At 38.7% G+C, this 11,139-nt stretch overlaps 1 pseudogene; it reads left to right on the top strand.

Moving 5' to 3' along the window:
- The first annotated feature begins 3,365 nt into the window (after positions 1-3,365).
- On the top strand, positions 3,366-3,821 carry LOC102845396 (annotated as a pseudogene).
- The last annotated feature ends 7,318 nt before the right edge of the window (positions 3,822-11,139 follow it).

Raw genomic sequence — 11,139 nt, 5'->3', positions numbered from 1 at the left:
ACTTCCCATCAACATATTTCTTTTGATTTTCTCTAGTTGGGGGTACTCATTGGCTCTGCCTTTTTAGGAGAAGGGTTATTTTGGGGGTACCCCCCATGAGGAATAATGCAGACTGCTGCTCTCTTGGCATTATGTGAGTCTTTTCTTAGCAGATGTTAGGTTGTGGTGGTTTTGGTGTTGTTATGTGCCATTGAGTCCCCTGCGATTCATAGAGACCCTATGTATAACAGCCCTAAGCCCTGCTCTGTCCTGTGTCAATCTCACTGTCTCTCACAGACCTACCCCCATTACTCTAGTCACTGAATCAATATACCTCATAGAGGGTCATCTTCTCCTACACTGTCCGTCCACCCTCCCAAGCATGACATCCCTCTCCAAGGACTGGACATTGATGTCCAGAGTATGTCAGACAAATCTTCAGAATCCTTGCCTCCAAGGAGCAGCATGGTTTAACCCTCTCCAGCATGAACCTGTTCATTTTCTTAGCAGTCCATGGTATATTCAATACTCTTCTCCAGCACCACAGCTCAAAGCCATTAATTCTCCTTCTGTCCTCCCTAGTCATTGTGCAGCTCTCTGATGCATAGCAAGTGATTGCAAAGACCATGGCCTGTATCAGACGCACCTTAGGCTCCAGAGTGACACCATTACTCTTCAGTACTCTGGAGAGGTCCCTAATAGCAGACTTTCCTATCATGATACAGCTTTAATTTCCTGGCTGCTGGTGCCAAGAGTGTTGACTGTAGACTCAACCACACTAAAGCTGTGAACAATCTCAATCTCTTCACCATCGGTTCTGATGCTGCCAATTCCCCAGTGGTGAGAAACTTTGTCTTCTTGATATTGAGCCTCAATCCATATTGAAAGCTTCAGTCCTTGACCTTCTGCAGCAAGCACTTCAGGTCCTCCTCAGTTTCAGCAAACAGAGTTGTTTCATCCTCATAATGCAGATTTTTGATGAATCTTTCTCCAATCCTGATGCCACACTTCACCTCATAGAGCCCAGCTTCCCAGATAATCTGCTCTGCATACAGGTTGAAAAAATATGGAGATAGAACCCATCCCTGGCATACACCCTTCCCAATTTTGAACCATGCAGTGTTTCCTTGCTCTGTTCTGACGACTGCCTCCTGGTCCAAGTATAGGTTTCGCATTAGCACAATGAAGTTTTCTGGGATTCCCATTCTTCTCAGAGTCAGCCAAAGTTTGTTGTGATCCACACAGTCAAACACCTTTGCATAATCAATGAAACACATAAACATTCCTCTCGTATTCTCTGCTTTCACAGCCAAGATCCATCTAACATTAGCTACAATATCCCTAGTATTACGACCCCTTCTAAACCCACCCTGCTCTTCTGGTAGTTCCCTGTTGATGTGCTGTTCCAGTTGTTTTTGCATAATCTTGAGCAGAATCTTGCTTGCATGTGATAGCAATGATATTGTTCGATAATTTCCACACTCTGTTAGGTCACCTTTCTTTGGAATAGGAACAAATATAGATCTCTTCCAGTCAGTTGGCCAAGTGGTTGTTCTCCAGATTTCTTGGCACAACTTGGTGAGCACATCTAGGGCAGCATCTGTTAGTTGAAATATGTCAATTGGTATTCCATCAATTCCTGCGGCCTTATTTTTTTTCCAATTCCTTCAAAGCAGCTTGAACTTCTTCCTTCATTACTATAGGCTCTTGCTCATATTTTGTTTCATCAAATTCTTCTGTCTGCCAATTCTTTTTGGTATAGTGATTCTGTATACTCTTTCCATCTTCTTTTAATACTTCCTGGATCATTTAATATTCTGCCTAAAGCATTTTTACGTATAGCAACTTGAGGTTTGAATTTGTTCAATTCCTTGAGCTGAAGAAATGCTGAGCGAGTTCGGCCGTTATGATTTTCTGACTTCAGCTCCTTGCACATTTCATTGTAATATTTTACTTTGTTTTCCCGTGCTGCCTTTTGAAATCTTATGTTCAGTTCTTTAGTGTCTTGAATTCTTCCTTGTGCTTTGGCTTCTCTGTGATCCAGTGTAACATTCAGAGTTTCTTCTGACATTTATTTTGATCTTCCTCCTGTGTCTTTGTAGTGACTTTTTTTTGCGTGTGTGTTTTGTTGTGTTGGTTTTTTTTTTTTTTCACAGTTACGGAGTTTATTAGGCAAATTACAAGTTACAAATCAGGTCTTACACAGGATATAATTCTTTAGTCACACAACTTTTCAAATACACATGCAGGGTCTCTGACCTTCAGTCTTGAGGTTTTAGGTCAGTGTTACAAAGCTTAGTCCACTGATTAGACATCCCCCATCTTCTTCCAGCAAGTTTGGACAAAGGCCCCTGGCTCTGGCTCCTTAAGGCAGCTATGTCTCATACTGGCCTCTGGGTTTGCCAAGGCTGCTACTGCTCTCATTTAGGTCCCTGTCTGACTGGTTCAGGAATCTCTGGCATTGAAGGGAGCTGCATTCCCTTCTGGTTCTTCTTTGCTAATAGCAACATTACCATTCTACTGCTAGTAAACTTGCTCAGTTAAACCTGGTGTGTTGGTAAAATGGACCAATCCAATTAGGAATCATTTTTGCACATTCTATTTGCATGTCCCCATCTAATTATGTGGCAAAATAAAATCTTCCTTAGAAAACTGGAGATAGAAATAGTTTGATCCAGCAATTCCACTCAAAACTCAAACTCACTGCTATTAAGTTGGCCCTCCAACAAATTTCTGAAGGTTGTTTATTGCACGGAAATAGATTGCTCCTATTTCTCATGTTCCTCTCATGGAGACATTGGTGGATTTGAATGTAATGACGTTTTACACTCTTCATGGATGATACTCTTGATATCCTCCCACAACTCACCGTTAGTGTTCAAGGCCTCAAACCTGTTCCTGAGATGGTTCTGAAATTTAGGTGGGATAGACTCAAGGTCATATTTTGGTTCCCATGGATTTGATTTAATGTTCCTTAGCTTCCGCTTAAACTTACCTAGTATAGTTGGTGGTCTGTTCCACAATCAGCACCTGGCCTAGTTTTTTTTTACAGCTGATACTGAGCTTCTCCAGCGGTTATTTTCACAGATGTAATCAGTCTGATTCCTATGAATACCATCAGGTGAAATCCATGTGTATAGCCTGCATTTGTTTCTTATAAAATGTATTTGCAATGAATAAGTTGTTGATTGTGCAAAATTCAGTTATTCTATCTCCAGCTTCATTTCTGTCACTGAGTCCATATTTTCTAACTATTGATCCTTCTTTGTTTCCAACTTTTGCATTCCAGTCACCCATTATTATGAATGCATCTTGATTGCATGTTTGCGCGATCTCTGACTGTAAAAGTTGGTAGAACTCTTTTTCGTTGCCTGACTGCCGCCATCATGGGTCGCATGCATGCTCTCGGGAAGGGCTTGTCCCAGTCAGCTCTTCCCTATAGCCGCAGCGTTCCCACCTGGCTGAAGTTGACGTCTGACGACGTGAAGGAGCAGATCTACAAACTAGCCAAGAAGGGTCTAACTCCTTCCCAGATCGGTGTGATCCTCAGAGATTCACATGGTGTTGCACAAGTGCGTTTTGTGACAGGCAACAAAATCCTGAGAATCCTTACGTCCAAAGGACTTGCTCCTGATCTTCCTGAGGATCTCTGCCATTTCATTAAGAAAGCTGTTGCTGTTCGAAAGCATCTTGAAAGGAGCAGAAAGGATAAGGATGCTAAATTCCGTCTGATCCTGATTGAGAGCCGAATTCACCGATTGGCTCGATACTATAAGACAAAAAGAGTCCTTCCTCCCACTTGGAAATATGAATCATCCACAGCCTCTGCCCTGGTTGCATAAATTTGCCTTTATGTACTTGAGCAATAAAATCATTGTTTAACTACAAAAAAAAAGTTGGTAGAAATTTTCTATTTCCTCTTCTTTGACTCTACTTGTTGGTGCATATATCTGAATGATAATGATATTCATTGGACTTCCTTGTATGCATATAGATATTATCCTGTTGCTCACAATATCACAATATTGTATTTCAAGACATATGATCTATGTCCGCTGTTACCGTATCTTTTCAAGTCCTCATTAAATCTTTCCTAATTCCTTCACTCCCCACCCCCTGCTCACCAAACTCTGTGACCTCTTGATTTTCCACCTCCCCACCCTCATTGTCCCTATTCCCTTCCCTTCCCTTCCCCCTTTGGACTTGTATCCACATCTTATTAGTTATCCTTTTATTTTATAGTAATGTTCTTACGCAGAATTTGTCCTTAAGAGATGATTTCATTCATTCAGCATAATGGTCTCCAGACTCTCCCATATTATATAGTATTTTTTAAATTGTTGATCCTGAGTACTGTATAGTATTCCATCGTGTGAATGCACCACAAATTCTCAATCATTTGTTGATGAACATTTGAGCTGTTTCTATTTTCTTGCTGTTGGCAATAAACACTGCTATGAACATCAGTGTAAAATCTCTGTTTGTGGCTTAGTTCTGTTTTCTTTGGGGTATATTCCTAGCAGTGGAATGGCTGGATCATATGGAATTTCTCTGTTCAGTTTTTTTGGGAAACACCAAACTACCTTCCAGAGTGGTTGTACCATTTTACAACCCCACCAACAGTCTATGAAAGATCCTCTCTTTCTTTTTTTGTTTAAAATTGGTTTTTCTACAATAATTCATTTACATTTTAACACTTTCGTTATATTGGTGTGGTTTAAGGGGACATCACTCACTTGCGGATCCATTTCTTACTGTTGTATTATATTTCACTACAACAATCTGTACCCTTGATCAAGTTCCATGCTGAAGGAGATTTCAAGGGGCTTAGCCCTTCGAATGCTTAATAATGAGCAGAAGCAAGACCACTTTCAAAGTCAAAGTTTTTTTCAGATCAGACCTTATTATCAGATTTATATGACTTCTAGAAGTGGAACGCCAACATCTCTGGTGGTAATGTGCCATACATAAATAACATTCAGGGTACTCTGAGCCAAGAATATGCTTTGTTAAAGTATTGTTTATGAACAGATTAATTCATCCATTCAGAACCTTTCTTGAGAAACTAGCATGTCCCAGGCACTTTTCCATATGAGAAATGTTTGAACAAAACATCTGCTGCTTATTTCATATACTCTCCTAAGCCAACAGAATTTTGAAGGCAATGATCAGTGAAGCTATAGGTTTTGAAACTCTGCTTTTCACAGCTCTTCCTCATACCTCCTTAGCCTAGGAGCATGAAAAGGTTACTAAAAAGATTCTTAAAAATGACAGTGCCAATAATGTGGTATAATAATGAGATAGTCCATGAAATAGTCGACTTAAATAATGTTTGTGTGTGTCCATCCATTTGTTCATGTGTATATAATGACTATTATCTACAGAATTAAACTTTATAAACTATGGATAGCATAATCTTTGTTTTTGATGTTCTCTATAAATCATTTTCACCAAAGTTGTGATGAAACCCTCAAAGAAATGGTATAAATTTTCTTCTGTTTCCATCTTGGTGTACATGTTGGTCTGCATCAGATGATTACTTCTGTTTTATGAGGTTTTTGTATTAATGGAAATTATTTCTCTATGCCTAGGTCCAAATGTGCTCAGCGAATAGTCTTTAATATACATTCTTCAACTGATTTTCTATAGTCCCAAGTACTGCCGCTCTCAGTTTCCTAATTCACAAATCCACTGCTGGAACCTTCTTTGTGTTCATGACAAAACATCCATTGTTTGTTACTCCAGGAAGAGCTCATCCATCTCTATATTTTCTAACGAGTGCTTGCTCTCTATCTTTCAATGCTGTTCGTTTTCTCTTCTTGGCTGTAGTAGGTGGGAAGGTTATGACCTGCCCTGAATTTGACAAAAATAAAGCAGCCTGCAAGTTGAATAATATATTTTTTAAAAAGTCATCCTTTCTAATTCATTGTTCACCCTTTGCACAAAATCTTCCCAGTGCAGACCACCTCCTGTGACTAGCCATTCTCTCTTGTCCTACTTTCTCACTGACATATATATTAATACATATTAGCCTGTCTCTGAATATTGCATTATATCTTGTGTTTTATCATTGTTTGGACTCTATTTTCAGTAGCCTTCCACTATTCTTAGAACCTTTTTACTATTCTTTTCATCTAAGACATAGTTTATCTTCTTTTATCCCTTAGAAGCAACTATCTTAATTCTTGTCTGTAGCATTAGGATTCTTTTCTCAGAGTTTCTTTATGTAACTCTAAATAAAGAGGCTAAAAGAAAACGGTGGGTTTTTTTCCCCCCACTAACTGAGCTTTCTCTCAGCTTTATGCATTTGGGAAGTAGTTTTACTTTTGCAGGAAGTGTTTCAAACATATTTATTTAACCTAGATGAAAATCTAGATTGCTTTATTTGAGACTTCTGGCTTTTCTAAAGGAGTGGTACCCAATATACAAATTATATAAAATAAAAATTTCCTATATAGAATGGATTTAGAAAAAATTATTTTTGCATAGACAATGATCGTTTTATAGCAAAGATAATTTAGAAATTATGCTCAAATGTATCATCTGGACACATACATATTAATTTAAGAGAGTGGTTTCCCATTTTAGTGGTTGGAATGCAGAACACTTTGTTGAAACAAATCTCAGTTGCGAAACATTACCCAGTCTATTTGTCTGAATCATATCTAAAAGTTCTCAAATTTACTTCCTATAATTTTGCCAGAATTATTTTCTAAACTGCAAATCTAAGTAAATGGAATATTATTTAAACCTTTTGATGTGTTTCTTCCATCTTCAAGGAATTTAAAGCTTTTTAATGTAAACCACAAAGACATCTATGGTATGGCTTCAAGCTAAAACTCTAACATCCTTCCTTAAATGCTAAACTCCAGCCGTACTATTTTGCTCTTTGGACTTCTCTTCTCACAATGCTTGACACATATTTTTTAAATTTTAAACTTTGAGATTATTTATCATATATTTTTTTAATTTTTTTTTATTCATTTCAAAGAACATCTACAGAGATTTTGGACTTCCATTCATTCATTGTTGCCCTTTTCTCCCCGCCCACCCCACCCCCACCCCCAGTTCGCTCCTCTCCTTGAAAAGCAAAAGAAAAACTCCTTCATTGGTACACAATACCCCCACATATATTTTTAAGTAATGAAATTGGTTCAAAATACTGAGATCCTAGAGAAAACTATGATCTCAGTAGTCCTTAGATTTTTCTCTCTGTGACCAGCAATTGTTCGATCTAGAAAACAAGTCTAATCTCATGTTCCAAGAGTAGGTACCATCATTATTCTTGGAGATCAAAGCCTGGGCATTGAGTCCATTTTCTCTTGTTAATGTCCACCTTGATGACTGCTTGGAAATATTGTGCTTATTTTCACTTTTTGAAAAACTTATGAATAATCCTAATAAATATATATATTTTTTAATTGGGACCATTCTATCCCTTATCCCTGCATACCTCTACCCACAATTTGGAAAATACAGCTACTCCGTAGGATTACTAATGTATCTATATCCAATACATCCATTATTTTTGAGTGAAAGGATTTTTCTTCCCTTTTGACCTGGTTTAGGCAAATATTACCAGGATTCAAACATTAAAATCTATAATTCCCTCAAAAGGAAAATGTCTCTATTTTACAAACATATTTCAGTTCTGCTCAGCTGCTATTCCATCTTTGACATTGCATTTTTCTTTTAAATCAGAATGTCATTTCTTCCTACCTTGCCATCCTCTTGCTCCCACAAGCAATGTGACATTTTCCTCCCTGTGAATCTTTTTTGTGGATTTCCATTGCTAATTCTTCAGTCATCCAATCAAAGTTCAAACAAACAACAAATGTGTGATAGAGGAACAGAGCACAGATCAGAGAAAGATCTTCCTATCTAAGTTAACTTTTTTCCCCTCTGCAAGCCAGAGTAATAAAAATAGACATCATTCATCCAGAAACACATCACTTGGGATCAGAAAGAAAGCTTTCTTTCACATTTGAAGCTGGAAAGTATTTTTAGGCAGTACTGGTCTATTTAGAATACCAAGGTACCGAGTGTTTCCCAGATTTTTTTTTTCCACCAGAAAAGATGCACGAAGATTTCTTTTTCTTTCAGTAAGATATATGACTTAACATTTCCTTTTTAGCATGTTTTGGGTAACTGGAAATAGCCCTCTCTAAAACTCTTAGGTCCTAAGATCTACTGTAGTGTATTGATTGAGAGCAGAGACTCAGGTTTAATTCACAGCTTTGCCATTTCCTAGTGATGTGGGCAAATCATTTAACCTCTCAATGCCTCAGTTTCCTCAGTGTACAATAGGGATGATAATGTTATATATTTTACAAAGTTGTAATGAGCTTTAAACAAGTTAAAAATACATCAGGCGTTTAGAAGATCCAAGGGGAGGGAGGAGCAGAAAAGTGAGGGTGGGTGAGTAGGGAATAATTGTAGGGTCTCACAATTTGATGGGTGGAGGGAGGGCTGGGTAAAGGAAATAGGAAATATCCAGTGTGAAAAACCATGTATACGAACTTAGTAATTCACTAGTATAAAGTAAAAAATTTATTTTAAAAAAAAGAATAAAAAATAATCAGGAATTTAGAAGAGTGACTGCTGACTTATAGTTACAAGTAGAAGTTTGATATTATGTGTCTTTGGTTGGCTACACATTTTAGCTTTTTCCTCCTACTCACATGGTAGGAGTTAAAAATAGTCCTTTGTAGATTCAGATTTGTAAAAGACTCTTCTCCCCCCCCACACACTCTTCCAGTGTTGTTATTGTTATTAGGTGCCTTCGAGTTGAGTACAACTCCTGTCAATTCTATGAAGCACAGGTCATCCTCTTCATTTTTGACACACTTGAGCCCATTTCTGCAGCCACTGCATCAGTCCATCTCATTGGGGCTCTTCCTCTCTTTCTAGTCAAGTGTAATTAAATCCACCATCCAAGTGTAACCTATGGAATAGAAGTGTAGTATAACAACAGTCTATGTAGAGCATAACTTTGCACGGGCCAGGGGATAACTGTTAGTCAAATTAGGCTATTTGGATAAATTAATGTTTAATTTCCTCAGTTGTACTCGTTATACTCCCTGTATTTTAAGTGCTCAATTGTTGTTATGTGCCATCGAGTCACTTGTGACTCATAGCGACCCTGTGTACAACAGCCCTAAACCCTTTTCTATCCTGTGCTAATCGCACTGTCTCCAATACAGCCATCCAGATTACCCCAGTCACTGAATCAATCCACCTCATAGAGGGTCTTCCCCTCCTGTGCCATCCCTCCACACTCCCAAGCATGATGTCCCTCTCCAAGGACCAGTCCCTCCTTACGACATGTCCAAAGTATGTCACACGAAGCCCCAGAATCCTTGCCTCCAAGAAATAGTCCAGTTTAACCCTCTCCATGATGAATCTATTTGTTTTCTTGGCAGTCCATGGTAAATTCAATACTCTTCTGCAGCACCATAGCTCAAAGGCATCAATTCCCCTTCTGTCCTCCTTAGTCATTATCCAACTCTCTGATGCATAACAAGTAATTGCAAAGACCATGGCCTGTATCAGACGCACCTTAGTCTTCAGAGACACACTGTTGCTCTTGAGTACTTTAGAGAGGTCCCTAACAGCAGACTTTCCCATCGCAATACGTTTTTTTATTTGCTGGCTGCTGGTGCCAAGAGTGTTGACAGTGGAGCCAAACAAACTGAAGCTGTGAACACTCTCAATCTCTTCACAATCCATCCTTATGCTGCCAGTTGGTCCAGTGGTGAAAATCTTTGTCTTCTTGACATTGAGATTTAGTCCATACTGAAGGCTGCAGTTCTTGACCCTCTGCAGCAAGCACGTTAGGTCCTCCTCAGTTTCAGCAAGCAGGGTTGTGTCATCTGCATAACGCAGATTGTTAATAGATCTTCCACCAATCCTGATGCCACAATTTTCCTCATAGAGCCCAGCCTCTCGGATAATCTGCTCTGCATACAGGTTGAAAAGGTATGGAGACAGGACACATCCCTGGCGTACACCCTTCCCAATTTTGAACCATGCAGTGTTACCCTGCTCTGTTCTGACGACTGCCTCTTGGTCCAAGTATAGGTTTCGCATTAGCACTATTAAATGTTCTGGGATTCCCATTCTTCTCAGAGTCAGCCACAGTTTGCTATGATCCACACAGTCAAATGCCTTTGCATAATCAATGAAACACAGATAGACTTTTTTCTGGTATTCCCTACTTTCAGCTAAGATCCATCTAACATCAGCTACAATATCCCTGGTACCACGACCCCTTCTAAACCCAGCCTGGACTTCTGGCAGTTCTCTGCTGATGTGCTGTTTTTGGATAATCTTCCGTAGAATCTTGCTTGCATGTGAAATCAATGAGATTGTTCTATAGTTTCCACACTCTGTTGGGTCACCTTTCTTTGGGATGGGAACAAATATAGATCTCTTCCAGTCAGTTGGCCAAGTGGTTGTTCTCCAGATTCCTTGGCACAACTTGGTTAGCACGTCCATGGCAGCATCTGTTGGCTGAAATATGTCAGTTGGTATACCATCTCAATAGATACATAATAAGTGATTACTGAATCATACTGTACAGATATATTAATATATTAATACAAGTTTCCATTTATTTAGCTAAAAATTTTTATTTGAATCATAATTTTAATGAAAGTTTACAGAAAAGTTAAATTTCATTCATTCATAGTTGCACATTTTAACCACTTCCCACCCCTCTAGTTTCCATTTTTTGTACAGTGTCAGAGATAAGAATCAGAAGGCCTTTCAGTGTATTACTTCTTCCCAAACAACAGTGCAGTCTGATCTACTCAGGTTATCATAAAAATCTACCTGGTCAAGTAGAATCTTCAGTTCCTCCCAACTTGCTTCCTTTCCTTTCCTATGGCTCCTTTCATTTCCCCTTCACAGTATGTTAGTCATCTGGGAATTACATTATAAAGAATTAGTCTTGCTGTTCATAAGCAAGAACCTTCCTCATTGGATACTTTCAGTCCTTTGCCCCAGCAAGGAAAAGGTCTTGAAATCTTTCATCAGTGTCTAGCTATTCAAGCATTTTCAGTTTTGTGCTTTACAGTCAACATAAAATCGTGCTATATATATCTGAATTCTATTTATGCAGTAAAATATAGGACAATTTTCAAGCACCTTCAGGTTAAT

Source organism: Elephantulus edwardii, unplaced genomic scaffold (genome assembly GCF_000299155.1).
Source record: "Elephantulus edwardii isolate Elephantulus edwardi_28Jun2011 unplaced genomic scaffold, EleEdw1.0 scaffold00260, whole genome shotgun sequence".
Lineage (NCBI taxonomy): Eukaryota > Metazoa > Chordata > Mammalia > Macroscelidea > Macroscelididae > Elephantulus > Elephantulus edwardii.
This window is presented reverse-complemented; position numbering and strand designations above follow the sequence as displayed.